This window comes from Pimephales promelas, chromosome 4 (genome assembly GCF_988280905.1).
Source record: "Pimephales promelas chromosome 4, fPimPro1.hap1.1, whole genome shotgun sequence".
NCBI lineage: Eukaryota > Metazoa > Chordata > Actinopteri > Cypriniformes > Leuciscidae > Pimephales > Pimephales promelas.
In genome coordinates, this window is record NC_142772.1 from 17,862,290 (window position 1) to 17,877,350 (window position 15,061).

General features: G+C 40.4%; 1 pseudogene; it reads right to left on the reverse strand.

The window, feature by feature from the left end:
* Nucleotides 1-5,405: 5,405 nt before the first annotated feature.
* Nucleotides 5,406-10,159, reverse strand: LOC148981673 (uncharacterized; annotated as a pseudogene).
* Nucleotides 10,160-15,061: the final 4,902 nt, after the last annotated feature.

The following is a 15,061-nucleotide window of genomic DNA, read 5'->3' on the forward strand; positions in this document are numbered from 1 at the left end:
GGAGGGCCTTCTTCAACCTTCTGGGAGTGACCGTCAGCCTCACTTCAGGTTATCATCCCCAGTCAAACGGCCAGACTGAGCGGAAGATCCAGGAGATAGGGAGATACCTGCGGTCATACTGCCACGATCATCAGGACTGTTGGAGTCGTTACCTGCCCTGGGCCGAGTATGCACAGAACTCTCTCCGACAAACCACCACCGGACTCACCCCATTCCAGTGCATACTCGGCTACCAACCTCCACTCTTCCCCTGGTCAGGAGAACCATCAGACGTCCCAGCAGTCCACCATTGGTTCCAGACGAGCGAGAGAGTCTGGGACTCAGCTCATACTCACCTCCAGCGGGCAGTTCGGAGACACCAGAACCAGGCCAACCTGCGCCGCGCCGACACCCCTCACTACCTTCCCGGACAACTGGTCTGGCTCTCCACCCGGGACATCCGTCTCCGACAGCCCTGTCGGAAGCTGAGTCCCAGATACATCGGACCTTTCGCGATACAGAGGCAGATCAACCCCGTCACCTACCGGCTGGTCCTCCCCGCTCACTACCGCATCGCACCCACCTTCCACGTCTCCCTGCTGAAGCCCTACACTAACCCTCTCTCTCCTTCTTCCCCAGGGTCTGGTGCTGCGGAGGTGCCCCCTCCTCCTGCAGATCCCGAAGACGATAACATCTATCGAGTCCATGAGATCCTCGACTCCCGACGACGGGGCGGCCGCCTGGAATATCTCGTGGACTGGGAGGGATTCGGGGCTGAGGAGAGATGTTGGGTCAATCGGGAGGACATTCTGGACCCCTCATTACTCCAGGACTTTCACACCACCCACCCAGATCGTCCAGCGCCCCGGGGCCGTGGTCGTCCCCGTCGTCGGTCCCGTCCGCCAGCTGGAGCTGGCCGTGGGGGGGGGGGGGTACTGTCACGGACCCATCTGCGTCAGCACCAGACACCTTCACTCCGCCCACTCGTTCCAGCTCCCCAGCCTTCTAATCACCGTCACCTGCCCGCATCAATCACCGTCCCAATCATCCTCCCTTTATAAACTCACTCCTCACAGCCACTCACCGTCTGGTCTCGTCGACACATCGGCTACAGACTCCCGCTACACTACTACCTGGCTTTGAGACATACTTACCCGCTTACTTTCGTCCTGTCTGCTCCTCATCCGCTCCTGGTCCCCGGTTTCCCACTGCTCATCTGTCCGCTGCCTCAGCTCTCCATCTTCCAGTCCTGCTCAAGATAAGATATACATCATCAGACTGTTTCCCGATCTATTACTGAACTTTATCCATTATCTACTCACCTGCTGTCTACCATATCACCTGTGTCAATAAACCTGGTTTACACTCATCCATCTGTGTCCTTCTAGTCTGTGACAGCGAGAGATCACTTCCGGCACTTTCAGGCGCAGACCGAAGTGCCCATGCCATCAGATCACTTGGACGTGGCTTTGGTTACAAGAGGTAAAAACGATATAAATACTGTTCGTTTTCTCACAAAAAAAAAACAAAAAAAAAACGCCGTTTCATGTAGGCCATCAATGTGTACTAACATTTACGAGTCATTAAATCATGTTTAATTTGGACTTCTCTGTGCATGCTCTTTTAGGTGGACCCCATAAACCTCTATTATATGACTGACAGACAAGAACGGTTTGACCTTAAAATATCAAAATTGAAAATACTGTGGAAACAAAGACACCTACATCTTGGATACCCTTGAGGTAAGCTAAAACATATCAAAATAATAATAATAAAAAAAAACTATCCCTTTACAAGTATCTTATCCTCCTTAAAACAAGACATATTTACTTTAGAAGCAAAACTGTTTAAGATATTTGGACTTCACAGAATACACCTGGAATTAAGTTTCTTACCCCATTTTATTAGTTTTTTTTAAGCACAGCCACTAATTTTCTTAGATTCATGCTTAAACATGTGGAAAAACATACTGGTGTTTTAATGGAAAACCAGATAAAGTAATGATTGAAAAAAAATGATTTTTGCAGGTTGTTGTTAACAGTAGTGTTGCACCATGCACTTAGCAACACTCTTCACCTGAGGGATCTTTTGTTCTGTTTTCTTCGCTCAGCAATCAATAGAGCTCACTTTCCTGCAGGATAAAGATAGTTCAGGAGATTGAAATGCACGTGACATGCTATCAATTCTAGATCCGTTACAGAATGCTATTTCTAGCACTAGGTTTGAGAGAGGAAAATCCATTTCCCTTTTACACAATATATATCAGATGGGCATATGGAGAAGACGACATGCCGGAAATAAACCCTTTACTTGTTTTGTCATTTAGATCTTATTTTCTGTTCCATTTGTTTTTGATATCCAATTTCATCAAACTGCTGTTTTCTGTCTCAACAAAAAGAGATCTGTGTTCAATTACCTTCCTAGAGCTCTTGTGATCTCACCGTTAATCTATCTGACCTACAGCTGAATTTGTGTTCCTCTTTTGGAAAATGCATTTTGGAGATGAGGCATTTTGTCATTGGCACAACCTGTCTGTGACAGACAATTTTAGCTTGTCTAGCTGAGATAAAGGAGAAGACGAGAAAGTGTGACATGAGATGAGGAGGAGACATAGACATACTGACAGAGAGAGAAAGAGAAAGCAGAAGTGTCCTCAGGAATAACTTCTCCATTATCCTTCAACATTAAAGTTGAGCCCTAACAGAGAATGGACATCACATCTAAGCCACAGGCTGGCATGACCTTAAAGGTCCCAAAAATATGCAGTTTTTCTGTTTGAAAACACTTCTGATCAAGATTGAATGTGAAGGGTTGTTTTCATGATTATTTTACTTAAATCATTCCACTTTGACAACCTACCCCTTGTGACAACATCCACTAAAAAGGTCACCTTATGTCCAATGACTGTTATATATATATATATATATATATATATATATATGTTTTCTTCCTGGATAACCTTGCCTTTATGTTAAGAAAATTATTATTTTTACAGATTTAGTCAATTGCAATTATCCATAGCAAATTGACTAGTGAATTGGTTCCAGGTCGTATGAATGTTATTTCAATGCAATGAGGAATGGGGATTGTGCAAGATTACTTAATCAAACAGATTTTAAGTAGAATGAAGGAATCTTGTTTTAAAATGTATATACTATAAATCTTTGGTAACACTTTATCTGAAGGGGTGTGAATAAGACTGACATGACATGACATAACACCTGTCATGAACATGAAGGAGTGTTTATGAACATTTGGTAAATGATGACACTTTTAATGCAAAGTTGACATTGTTTAAAATATCTTTGTTATGACAACTTGACATTAACAAAGACAAAAAAATGTCTTTTTTATGACAACTTGACATTAACCAAGAAATTATAACCTGTGAACCTGTCACAAATATGTCATAACAGGTCTAATTATCAAACTTCAAGAAGTTATTTAGCTTTGTGTTAACATTACATTACCCTGTCATATGTTATGGTTGGTTTTAACTTTGGTTGTCATGACACCATTATAACCGTGACATGAATATTTTACTTGTCCTCAAGTAAAGTGGAACACATTGTACTAGTTATAAAAATGTCATTAAGGGTTATTACACTTTCAAATGCTTTAACAACAGTGTCATTAATATTTCCCCTTACCTCAAGTGGAACACGTATGATTTCTTGGTTAATGTCAAGTTGTCATAACAAAGACATTTTAAACAATGTCAACTTTGCATTAAGAGTGTCATAATTTACAGAATGACACTTAATGACAACAGTCATAAACATTCATAAAGACTCATGTTCATGACGGATGTTATATCATGTTTATGACAGTGTCATGTCAGTCTTATGTCACCCCTTCAAATAAAGTGTTACCAATTTTTTTTTTTTTAGGTTTTTACCTAAATTGTACTCTCTATTAAACATGTTTTGCTGTACTTCAGAGTCTGCTTTTATAGCTGTCGGTTATATATATATATATATATATATATATATATATATTTTTTTTTTTTTTTTTTTTTTTTTTACATGTTCTGTGGTTGTCTAGGCGTGCTTGACAGACAGTGAACAGTGTGAGTAAATCTCATACTGAGTTTCTATTTCGGAGCATTTCTTCAGTTGGTTTGTCTAGGGTGGATAGGACTGCGTTAGGACTACGTTAGATGGAGTGCAGAATTTGTGCACACTGCTGCAATAAAGCAAGTGTCTGCATGAGGCTTCAGGGGCTCAACTGTGCATAGAGGACAAGCTGACAGTTCCATCTGCCTCACAATTTCTCCACAGATGTCCACACACACACTTGCCTGCGCGCGCACACACACACACACACACACTCACACATAACCACGCACGCCAGAGCTGTTTTGTTCAACCCATCACTCATTACATTGCTGTCTTGCTTTGGCATCCATTTCTGGCAGTGTCATACAGGGCAGCAGCAAAAAGATATACCGGTTTGAGAAAAAAAAAAAAAAAAAAACCTAATGCCGCCCACCGGTTGTTCTTCTGCATTCGTTTAAACAAACGATTGAATGTTTGAAAAGACTAGCAAGGATTAAAACAGCTTAAATGAATTGTCCAGTTATCATTTGCTCTCCCACATGTCCTTCCAAATCTGTATGCTGTTACTGAATGACAGATCTGAGCGATCAATACAGTCAAGATCCAAAAATTACAACTTTTATTTGCAGATGGTATTCCAAGAGGACAGTTCAACAGATCTGTTTGCATCACTTGACTTGAATGTGTTTGTTGGTTCCAGACAAACTGTGCATTAGTGGTGCGGATTTTTCACTGACTCTTTTGGCAGATTATATCCTTTTGTCACACTTGGTTGCAATACAATTAGAAAAAGGATATTTTCTCAGCAGTATTGAATTTATTAACAGAACTGAAAACACTAAGAAGCCTATGGATCATAACAACCGCAAAACACACAACGTAGAAAAGACAAGTGTACAAAGAACACTGAGGACTTAAATACAAAGGGGTAAACGAGGAAACTAAATGAGCAACGTGAAATTAATTAGTGAATAACTGGCACACTCAAGGACATAGGAGTGCTTCTCAATGTCCCTCCTCATCTCCTCTGTCCACCGTCCTCCATCCTATGACCCGGAAACCAATCAAGGTCAGCCATCTTGAAGGACATCTCAATTCTCTCATTGTCAAGGAGTGAGGAGGCTTCCAGAGAAGTCATGACCGTCTGAATGTGATGCACGTATAAATTCCCCTCCCCCTTCACAATCATTTTATTTTGTATATAAACCACACATCTCACATATTTCAACAGGCAATCTTGCCTTATTATTATTTATTACGAATTACTTAAATAAACAAACTTCCACAACATATAAGTGCAGCTCCTTTGAGCGCTGCTGATGACGCTGCTCAAGTGATCAAGTATCCAAATGTATAACAAAAAAGGTTTCAGTAGATTTCTCCGTCCTCCTTTTCTTTCCTTGCAACCTTCCCTCGTATCTTGCAGAGGGTGGAAAGGAAAGGAAAGGAAGCGAGGAAAGGTAACAAGGATGCTAAAATAAGAAATGAGAAGCACCCTATGTTAACATACAAATGCAGGAACAGAAACAGAACCAAACCAAAACACAAGGAAACTAACCAGAAGAAAACATAATCCTGACATGACGCCAGGATGACAGAGGACTGAAGCAGAGCCGGTGGGACTGAGGACCAAGGTGGGGCCGGAGGGGTGGAAGGATGAAGCACAGCTGAAGGCCCATAAGTCTTTGGCACAGGGAGATTTCTGACCAAGGTGGCACCAGAGGGACAAGGGAGCCTAGTGGAGCCGTAAAGGCGATGGTCCTAAGTGAAGCCAAAGGAGGGAGGAGCCAAGGTGGAGCCAACAGGTTGACGAGCCAGGATACAGGGTCCTGTTTCTTAACCCCACACACGCCCCACACCCTGCAGTATTTTACAGAACACCCGACCCATTATCTGACAGCAGCATAATTTAATTCCGTACCCAAACCGTTTGACATAAAGGCCGAGACCTGAACCGCATCCACATTAAACACCAACATGGCATTCTGAGTTGATCCATTTCCAAGAAAAATAAACATGTGGAAGCACATGGTGATAATTGAATGGTGAATTTTTTTTTTTTTTTTTTTTTTTTTTGAGAAAGCACAACAAAAACTTTTGCTTAAATGTGAGCAATCTGCCCATGCAGGCTATTTTGAACAAATGTGCATAAATAGACCATTTACTGATGCTTAGAGGTCTCCTTAAATTAGAAGAAAATGGCCAAATGAGCCTTTATCTTCATAATAGGTATTTTATCAGGGATTCACTCGTGGGATGTAGGTCCTCTAAGCAGCATAAAAATAAAACTTTAATTCAAATTAAGAATAGATTGTATAGGAAGCATGCAAATAGGCCTCTCTTAAGGACTGAAGCTGTCAACTTAATGCTGGCAGTGCGCAAACGCTGCTGTGCTCAACGCTAAACCACGTTGAAACATTATAAACATTTGATGGTCTTCAGACTATAGAGCGCGGACAAAAATAAGCATGAGACCGCTTGAAATCAGTTGCGGATTCCAAGTGAGTGGCTACTGAATTGAGTCAAAATAGTCTGTTGGCTATTGGACTCGCAACCAATGAATGACAACGTAAATGTTATTTCATCCGTTACATCAAAATTAGCAGTTCATCTGTCGGGTAGCCGTCCACGTGCAGGACTCTGGTTGTGCTCACAAACAAAATAACTAAAAATGTATGCATATTGCACCTTTGAGGGAGTAGTTGAATCAACCGATGTTGAATTCAACTGATGAATTCAATTGATTTGTTCAAAAACTATTTTACTCTTTACGAGTAAGTCATTGAATCGTTTACTCACCTGATTCCTTGAATTCATTGATTGTATAGCTCAGAGATTGTAGCAAAGAAATATAGACAAAGAAATGGCAATACCATGTCTAAAATGCAAGTTGAGATATTAATTTATTGTTCAATACATTTTTGTACATATAAAGGGCCCTATTTTAACAATCTGAAACGCAAATATCAAACGTGAAATGCAAGTAACTTTGTGGGCAGATTATCTATGGATCGCAAATTATCTATGGATCGCAAATCTAAAATGGGTTGGTCTGAAGTAGCTGAATTACTCATAGGTGTGTTTTGGGTGTAACGTGCAATAAGCCAATGAGAGCGTCTTCTCACATTCCCTTTAAGAGCAGGCACTCTTGTTCCATGATGGATTGATATTATAACGCCAGATTTGTCAGGCCCAATTTTTTTTATAGGGTTTTACAATTTTACTTGTAATTATGTATGATTTGCAAAAAATGCTGCATCTGTGTAGATGAGAGAAGCAAAGTGTATGCGCATTGTGCAGACACTACATTATGGCCAAGCATTCGCCCTTACAATACCATCCGAATAACACGCCAAAACCTTTTTCTGGAACTGCAAATTAGCAGGGAACGTTTTCGACGAAGCCTAACACACCTCCTCTTTTCGTTGGACCACCCCCGGGAGCACAAGTTCATTCCCTGTCGGTGTACAAAGTCAATTGTGCTGGGGGCAAGATAGGGCCCAAACAGTCCTTAACTATTTAAAAATTGGACTTGGGCTGCATTTATGTCCAAATTTGTATTATTTTACTTGTATTATTGAACTTCCCTCCATCTCATTCACTCGAATGTACATGATTGCTTGCAATGTATAAGTGCTCACCACATGGCGGAAGTTCTGCAATGTGTTTAAGTGGAATACCCCAAGCCCTTGATCAATTGGAATCCACATTGGAGCAGATTTCTTATTGACTGGGGGTGTTTTTTTTTTTTTTTTACAGATAATTTGTTTTACACAACTTTCTATATGTGTGGATGCTTGGCCTGTTGGAAAAAAATAATAATTACCATTACAACAAATGAAACTGATAACAATACAATAAACTACAACAGTCAGACTCAGGTAGCTATGTGGTAAATTTCTAAATTTCAAAGTAACTCCAGTATCATACACTAGAGTTGTGTGGGGTGGAGGCAAATTAATCTGCTATGATGTAAAACCATGCTGCATTGGGGTCTATGAATCTGCCTGAAGGGTAGACTCGGTCCCTCTGTTAAAATCAAAGGGTCAAGTGTCTGTCCAAATACACTTCTCTCGCCCACTTGACAAACTTTGAATGCACTTCAAAATGGTGGTGGGGATTCCCCTGCTTAGGGAGGTTTGCGAGTGTATGTCTTAAAGTGCAGTTAAATGCAGCCCTTCGCTTAACAGCTTGAGAATACCAATAATGCACTGTAAGGGTCATGCCAAATGAATTCATGCGTCTTAGTAGATGATGGCGCCCACAACCGCAATCCATCCATCCATCTTCCAAACCGCTGGTGCAATGTGGACCATACAACTTGCCAAGTCAGTGATAGACAGAAATCAAAAAGTCTCAATGATGTGCCTACTGCTCCATTCATTCATGAGCCTTAAATTGTTTGTTATTTTCTGTCCATATGATAAATTTAATGTGTTTAAAGTTGGCATTAAACTGTCACAGGTGCATGTAGAGTAAAATCCAAGAAAGATGCCTGATGGAGAAGAAACGTGAAATATAGCTATTTTAATAGCTTTTTTACATTTACGAGTCATTAAATAATATGTAATTTGGACTTCTCTGTGCATGCTTTTCAGGTAAACCCAGGGTGAACCCCATAAAACTCCATTATACGATTGACAGACAAGAACGGTTTGACCTAAAAATATCAAAATTGATAATACTGTGGGGAAAAAAGACCCAAGATGCCCTTGAGGTAAGCTAAAACATACCAAAAATTAATTTCAAAGTGAACTATCCCTTTAAGTTGTCTCTGTATGCAGTTGTGCTCTCTTTCCTTGAAATGCGAAATACCTCTAGTTTTGTTTTTTCCAGTTGTGCTCCATTTTTCTGGCTGCTCTTTTAAGGGCCTAAGGGGCCTTTAGTCTGTAATCATATAATTAACAATAAGTGCTTTTGAAGTAAGGGATTGAATATTCAGAAACCCGAGATTTATCATTTGTTCATTTGTATTATATCTATTTTTTTATTTGTTGAACATCAATTAAAATTTTACCCTTAGATGGATTCTGAAGTTTTTTGTATTTCCTAATTGGGGGAGCAAACATGGCCTTTATACAGTATGATGATATCCAGGTGAAAGAGTCTCTACATGATGGGATTTATCTGACCCCAGTGACGTGAGACAGCTAGCAAATGGTCGGTTTAGCCGGACTGTATACTTCCTGACCTGAGCCCTAGATTGTCATGTTTGAGCTCCATTGAGTCTCCTTGAAGACCATGTGCCATATTACTAGAGAGAAGAGCAGCACCATCCCATGAGGGATAAATACCATTCTCTTCAACAGGTCAGGTCTGCCCCAAAAACTTTTCCAATTGTCCATTCATTCTATGTTATTTTGTGGACACCACTTACACAGCCAGCCACTGAATGAGGACAGTCTACTAGCCATCTGATCACTTCTTCGAACAGGAAGGGGGCAAGAGCAAATTACAGTGCCTGACATCGTACTAGCGGGTTCACTCACCTCTTTAATGTTAATTTTAGTGATCTCCGTCTGGCAAAGTCCAACATCATTAGTGCCTACGTGAATGATAATCTTAGATAATTTACAATTAGCATTAACCAGAACTTTTAAATTTACTTTGATGCCAGGTGCTCTGGCTCCCGGCAAACATGTGGCAAACATGGTAGCTGGTGTTTCTATTTTCATTAGTGTTTTACTATTACTATGTTCATTCTCTATATCTCTATTAGTGTTATAGAATTGCCAACTAGTGCACATACAATAGAATTCTCACAATGGGTGTTTCACTGATAACCTGTTTGATGTTGTAATCGGAACGGAAGAGCGATGTTTTGTCCCGTGACTACAGCGTCTCGCAGTCACCCAATTGCTCAGCTGCACGGGGTCTACTACAGCCAGAACCGAACAATGTATGGTGTTCACTAAGCTAGTCGCTTTCAAAGCAGTATCTAAAGCCCATGCACTCTTACAATTAACCTCAGTTAAAGTTTGGATGCGTGTCTCAAGTTCTGAAATCTTCTCTGTCAGCCTGACTATCTCCCTCCATTTATCACATGTAAATCCTGTGCTGACAGAGAACACTATGATATACATATTACATGAAGTGCAAGTGCCAATAAGAGAAGATGACATAACTCTTTTGTTTGACTGACTGATACTCATCACAATTGTTTAATGGATTTGTAAAAGGCACGAGTAAAATAAATAAATAAAGAGTGCATGGATGGCACACTAAGAGGCTAGCGTGTGTTGTGCTAGCAACGATTTAGATTGAAACTAGCGATGTCCGGTTAATACGCAATATTGAGTAAGTTATATTTAGCAGTATAAACAACAGGAAATGATAGTAAATAATGATTCAAAACAGAAAGATATACACAGCTTACAGATGCAAACCAACTCAGCAGGAGCAGGCAGACAGGCAGACCAGGTCTATCACATCATCTAAACCCAGGTATTGTCACGGCAAGGAAGCTATTCCCTGATCCAGGAAGGAAGTGTCTAGATGCATGGTGTGGTGCCAGGAAAAAAAAACAGGAGGTTTAAAAGTTATTTTTCCTGGTTTTACCAAGTTTGGTAAAACCAGGAAAAACAGTTAGTTTTATTGACACCAGCCTCAGCAAACGACTCTTTTTCAAAGTGGGGAACTATGACGTCAAAGAGGATAAAACCCCACCCCAGCAGAAGAAGATTAACGCCTACTTCAACACAGCTGGGTTAGCCCCGCCCACAGATTCACAAATTACACGCATAGCTAAAAAACATAGAGGACTACCTTGTGATGACAAACTGAATCGAGCTACCTAGCAATACAAAATATTGTGCAGTGCCTGGTTGTGGAAGAAAACAGTCATTGCATAAGCTTCTTCTGGATTCCAATAGGACTGCATGGATAAACTTTATTTTTAATGACGTTCCAGCTGATGAGGTAAAACATTGTCTGTCTGTTCGCTTCATTTCACTGAGGACTGTTTTGTAAACAAGACTGGATTTGCAGACCGATTAAGAGTAAAGAACGGTGCTGTGCTGTGACAGGAATTGTGCAACGCACAATGTCGAACATGTATGGGCGAATCCTTCCGGTTGCCATTTTACAACATTGGATGTTTTCAAAACAATTTCCCCCAAGTGCATCGACGAGTGAGTTGAAACTTATTGTAATGTACAAGACTGTTATCCACTCAAAGCAGTGGGTGTTTACTTTCAAGTCGCAGTGCGAGACGCCCATAAAAACCAAGCGTTTACACAGCCCATTCTCACCCCCAAGGCGTCACTTAACTGACGCCTTGGGAAGCATTTGGACATGCTTCAATATCTGACGCTTTAGGCGCCCTTTAACATATTATTAGTGTCCTCCTGGTAGAACTTATGCTAAAGCTTTCTTTTCTCTTTTATTTTATGTTCTTTTCTTTTTTCTGAGTATGTAGTTAACTTTTTCAATGCACATTGCAGTTTGGTATTAATACATTGAGACAATGCCTGCTTGAACATAACATTTTCCAATTAATGAAAAGATTAAGAGTAAGACTGCTAAACCCAGGGTGAAGTGTAATCACTCACTGACAAGCTGGTAAAATGTGATGTAACCTTTCCTGCACTCTAAGGATTGTGGCAGTCATAATCACCATTTGATGACTTTCAGTTCAATAACTCTCACTGGCTGGCTTCCGTTACTCACGCAATGCAAAAGTGAATGTCCATTTATCGTAGCAGAAGCCAAACAAAATAACGCTTCATGAAAAATAAAGCGAAGTTGATGAACAAACGACAAGGAAGCAGACACACATTTTACATACACACAAGAGTAAATACAAACAGGGGGTTCGTTGTTGGTTGCCAACAGTACAGCAGCTCCAGACAAACAATGACACGAAAACCCAGTGTTACTTACGTATGGAGTTGAATCAAAGCAACCTCCCCATCTGTTTTCAGGCCTTCCCATCTAGCTCTCTCCAACGCTGGAAGGCTTTTCTAAAATTAACACAGTCCTAAAGCTGTTTCCTGATAACATCCCTTCATTTTCCAGCGATATTCTTATGAGCTTTTATCTTTTATAATGTCTCTCAGCCATCTCTCTTTCTACAGTCTTTCTTCAAATCTCCCTCTTGCTCGTTCTCTCTCCTCCACTGTCATATGATTGGCGGCTAATGCTGATTGGCTACAGGTTTGTTGTTGTGTCTTCTGTGTCTGTCTGACCAACTTTCAAACAGCGTTTTTCAATTATCGCTTACCCCACCTTAAGCCAGGACTAGGCTTTGATTCATTTAGGACATTTAAGTATCTTTTAAGGCCATTGCACACTGAGTATGAAATTTTCGTATGCGTATTTTCGTGTTCGTCAGCCTAAAAATTCGTCACGCATAGAAACCTTGCACACCGAGTCCGTTGCGTATTTATTAAACGTTTGGGGGAAAAAACGCAAAAATACCAAATGGATTCGTCAAGCAGTGAGGATGATTTTTGCCCTCTCTCATATTGAAAAGAGAAGAAAGAGAAAATATTACGTCCATCCAATCCTGAAATTGCGCCGAGGCAGGAGAGTTCCACCTTATCAAGGAGTTGCGAATTTATCCTGAGCGATTCAAAATTTACCTAAGAATGTCAGTGGGATAGTTTGATGCTTTGCTAGCGATTCTGGAGCCACATATTAAAAACAAGACCACCAATTTCCGTGAACCAATCGATTCTGAACGGAGACTGGCTGTGTGTCTGGTATGGACCAGGTATGGACACACACACAAACACACACACGCGCGTGGCCCGGTGGAAGCGCTGGCACCGGTCTGGGATGACAGAACAGCTAGGCTGTTATTGTGTATATATTGTGCCCAAATAATGCGAATTTCGGACTCAGTGTGCAATGGCCTTTATAAACATGCCTTAGAAAAAAAAGGCATTACTGGTGTGCATGTTGAGACAAGACAATGACAATGACATATTTTAAGATATGTCAGTGCAAGTTGGTTTCAGTTAAAACAGCTCAAACATGCATTATAGTCTGGAACTATCTTAAGCCTTGTCTGTTTAACCAGGGAAAGTTGAGTAAATAATGACATATTTCAAAAAAAAAATTATTTTGTTTTACACTTTTAACAACATATCCTAAAACAGAACCCAACATAATGATAGAGGACTGCGTAGCTGTCAGTTTAATGAGGACACTGGAATGAAGGAGAAGGCGAGGGAAGGGTGAGATGTCCTTTGCTGGGTGAAGAGGAGAGTGGGTGTGTTGGAAGAGATGTCAAAGGAAGAAAGGGCCACATGGCGTTCACGCTGAGCCCTGCTTCACTCAGCATGCTGTTGCACAGACGCCGTGACAGGAACTTCCATGCAAGGTTAAAAAGATGCAAAATTATGAACATAAAGAATGGGTCGGTCTGTCTTTCCGCATAGCATGGGACTGAAGCAGAGCTCTCCTGGGATTTCAGACGCCACACACAGCAGAAACAGCATTTACACCGGCACCAAACGTGAGTGGATGGCAGCGTCAGTGGGAGATTGCAATCGCAGTGGGATTTGTGTGAAAATGGAAAGCTGTGCTCACAGCTGAGAGGAGACAAATAGCCAAGCGCCTCTCACTTGTTGTCTTTCGCTTTCAATCATCACAGTAGCTTATTGTTCCACTTGAAGTGCAGAGCGAAGATAAAAGCAACCCCATCCAAGCAAAAATGAACCAATATGTGATTTTAATAACATTGAAAAGGTTAATACTTAAGGTTAAAAATGTAGATGTCTTTTATTCAATTTTCGGTAACACTTTACAATAAGGTTCATTAGTTAACAATAGTTAATGTATTAACTAACATGACCATGAGCATATACCATGAGCAATACATTTGTAACAGTATGTGTTAATCTTCGTTGATGTTAGTTAATAAAAATAAAGCTGTTCATTGTTTTTTTCATGTTAGTTCACAGCACATTAACTAAGGTTAACAAGATTTTAATAAAGTATTAGTAAATATTGAAATTGACGTTTACAAAGATTAATAAGTGCTGTTCATCATTAGTGCATGCTAACTAATAACTAATGTTAACTAATGAACCTTATTGTAAAGTGTTACCCAATTTTCCATAATGTTCTCATTAAGTTAATAAATCAGGGCCTGAGAACACAATATGCCATCAAAATAGATTTGATATGTGTGTTCCTCCATCTGCCTGGTTATTAATTCAATATTGAAACAGGAAATATGATTTCCGTTCCCTTTGGTCAGCTTCAAACAACCATTGAATGAAATAACTCTAATGCTCCTGATCCCATTGTCATTTCACATTGTCATCAGCCCAATGCCCGGAATGATGTAATTTACATCTCATTGTCCTGAGAAGGAAAAGAAGGGAGAAAGTCACGCTTTTCAATTTGAAATCGAGCGTTTTTCTTTTTTTTTTTTTTTTTTTTTTGCTATGTAAATTAAAGAAAGGCGGCTCGGCTTAAACCCTTTAGGTGCTTGACAATCACTGAATCTGGAAAATTGCTCTACCTCCCAAGAGTACAATGTACCCTCTAAAACAGCCGAAGACGTCATTATCCCACTCCTTTTCCCATCTGTAGGTCGACTAGATACATCGTATACCTCAAGGAGTGAAAAAAGGAAAAAAAAAAAAAAACTGCAAGTTGGCATGAGTGAATGTGTGAAAGCAGTGCGTTACAGAGAAGCTGCCTTGTGTAATTAGATAATTTATGCAAAATCATGCAATGAAAAGTGATTCAGGGTGAATAACAATGAGGCCTTTGCGGAATAAGATGTGTATGATCTACAGATGAGCAGATAATTTTAAACAAAGAAAAAAAAGCAGCAAAAACACCTTCATCGTGGCTCTTTTGTCACTATGGGGTCTTATTGCTTGTTACCGCAAAAGGGAGAACATAACAAACTTAAAGCCCAGTTCAAACAGAAAGAAATTAGAGAGGGGCAAATTAGCATCTTATATAACATTATCAATTCCCACTAAGAGCACTTTATGAGGACACATAGGCCTACCCATCATCGCTGCAGCTCAAGATTTTTTGGTTTAGGTTCAATAGTCTCC